The sequence below is a fragment of the Penaeus vannamei genome, chromosome 37 (genome assembly GCF_042767895.1).
Source record: "Penaeus vannamei isolate JL-2024 chromosome 37, ASM4276789v1, whole genome shotgun sequence".
NCBI classification, from domain to species: Eukaryota; Metazoa; Arthropoda; class Malacostraca; order Decapoda; family Penaeidae; genus Penaeus; species Penaeus vannamei.
In genome coordinates, this window is record NC_091585.1 from 1226599 (window position 1) to 1229098 (window position 2500).

Genomic DNA, 2500 nt, shown 5'->3' on the forward strand with positions numbered 1-2500 from the left:
AGGGGAATTATATATATTAAAAATATCAAATAAATTGGCCACATCATTCGCAATAGATGCTCCTTTAATTTAATTTTGAAAGTAATCAGACTGGAGATGTTTTTAATATTATGTGGTAGGTTAATCCAGATATTGGTTCTTCGGACCTGTTTCCGTGTAGGAGCTCTTGATGTGCAGAGAGTTTATATGTCTGGTTTGAATGCCTATTTTGTTACCATTTTATGTCTGGTTTGAATGCCTATTTTGTTACCATTTTATGTCTGGTTTGAATGCCTATTTTGTTACCATTTTATGTCTGGTTTGAATGCCTATTTTGTTACCATTTTATGTCTGGTTTGAATGCCTATTTTGTTACCATTTTATGTCTGGTTTGAATGCCTATTTTGTTACCATTTTATGTCTGGTTTGAATGCCTATTTTGTTACCATTTTATGTCTGGTTTGAATGCCTATTTTGTTACCATTTTATGTCTGGTTTGAATGCCTATTTTGTTACCATTTTATGTCTGGTTTGAATGCCTATTTTGTTACCATTTTATGTCTGGTTTGAATGCCTATTTTGTTACCATTTTATGTCTGGTTTGAATGCCTATTTTGTTACCATTTTATGTCTGGTTTGAATGCCTATTTTGTTACCATTTTATGTTTAGTTTGAATGCCTATTTTGTTACCATTTTATGTTTAGTTTGAATGCCTATTTTGTTACCATTTTATGTTTAGTTTGAATGCCTATTTTGTTACCATTTTATGTCTGGTTTGAATGCCTATTTTGTTACCATTTTATGTCTGGTTTGAATGCCTATTTTGTTACCATTTTATGTTTAGTTTGAATGCCTATTTTGTTACCATTTTATGTTTAGTTTGAATGCCTATTTTGTTACCATTTTATGTCTGGTTTGAATGCCTATTTTGTTACCATTTTATGTCTGGTTTGAATGCCTATTTTGTTACCATTTTATGTTTAGTTTGAATGCCTATTTTGTTACCATTTTATGTCTGGTTTGAATGCCTATTTTGTTACCATTTTATGTCTGGTTTGAATGCCTATTTTGTTACCATTTTATGTCTGGTTTGAATGCCTATTTTGTTACCATTTTATGTCTGGTTTGAATGCCTATTTTGTTACCATTTTATGTCTGGTTTGAATGCCTATTTTGTTACCATTTTATGTCTGGTTTGAATGCCTATTTTGTTACCATTTTATGTCTGGTTTGAATGCCTATTTTGTTACCATTTTATGTTTAGTTTGAATGCCTATTTTGTTACCATTTTATGTCTGGTTTGAATGCCTATTTTGTTACCATTTTATGTCTGGTTTGAATGCCTATTTTGTTACCATTTTATGTCTGGTTTGAATGCCTATTTTGTTACCATTTTATGTCTGGTTTGAATGCCTATTTTGTTACCATTTTATGTCTGGTTTGAATGCCTATTTTGTTACCATTTTATGTCTGGTTTGAATGCCTATTTTGTTACCATTTTATGTCTGGTTTGAATGCCTATTTTGTTACCATTTTATGTCTGGTTTGAATGCCTATTTTGTTACCATTTTATGTTTAGTTTGAATGCCTATTTTGTTACCATTTTATGTCTGGTTTGAATGCCTATTTTGTTACCATTTTATGTTTAGTTTGAATGCCTATTTTGTTACCATTTTATGTCTGGTTTGAATGCCTATTTTGTTACCATTTTATGTCTGGTTTGAATGCCTATTTTGTTACCATTTTATGTTTAGTTTGAATGCCTATTTTGTTACCATTTTATGTCTGGTTTGAATGCCTATTTTGTTACCATTTTATGTCTGGTTTGAATGCCTATTTTGTTACCATTTTATGTTTAGTTTGAATGCCTATTTTGTTACCATTTTATGTCTGGTTTGAATGCCTATTTTGTTACCATTTTATGTCTGGTTTGAATGCCTATTTTGTTACCATTTTATGTCTGGTTTGAATGCCTATTTTGTTACCATTTTATGTCTGGTTTGAATGCCTATTTTGTTACCATTTTATGTCTGGTTTGAATGCCTATTTTGTTACCATTTTATGTTTAGTTTGAATGCCTATTTTGTTACCATTTTATGTCTGGTTTGAATGCCTATTTTGTTACCATTTTATGTCTGGTTTGAATGCCTATTTTGTTACCATTTTATGTCTGGTTTGAATGCCTATTTTGTTACCATTTTATGTCTGGTTTGAATGCCTATTTTGTTACCATTTTATGTTTAGTTTGAATGCCTATTTTGTTACCATTTTATGTCTGGTTTGAATGCCTATTTTGTTACCATTTTATGTTTAGTTTGAATGCCTATTTTGTTACCATTTTATGTTTAGTTTGAATGCCTATTTTGTTACCATTTTATGTCTGGTTTGAATGCCTATTTTGTTACCATTTTATGTCTGGTTTGAATGCCTATTTTGTTACCATTTTATGTCTGGTTTGAATGCCTATTTTGTTACCATTTTATGTCTGGTTTGAATGCCTATTTTGTTACCATTTTATGT

At 30.3% G+C, this 2500-nt stretch overlaps 1 protein-coding gene across 6 annotated transcripts in view; it reads left to right on the forward strand.

The window, feature by feature from the left end:
* The window catches only part of LOC113800490 (putative ankyrin repeat protein RF_0381), a 39056-nt gene that overhangs the window by 34323 nt on the left and 2233 nt on the right, over positions 1-2500 (forward strand). For all 6 annotated transcript variants that reach the window (XM_070115594.1, XM_070115595.1, XM_070115598.1 and 3 more), the window contains one exon: positions 1-2500. This exon is cut by the window's left edge and continues 854 nt beyond it; it is cut by the window's right edge and continues 2233 nt beyond it. The gene's annotated coding sequence lies outside the window, so the exon portion shown is untranslated.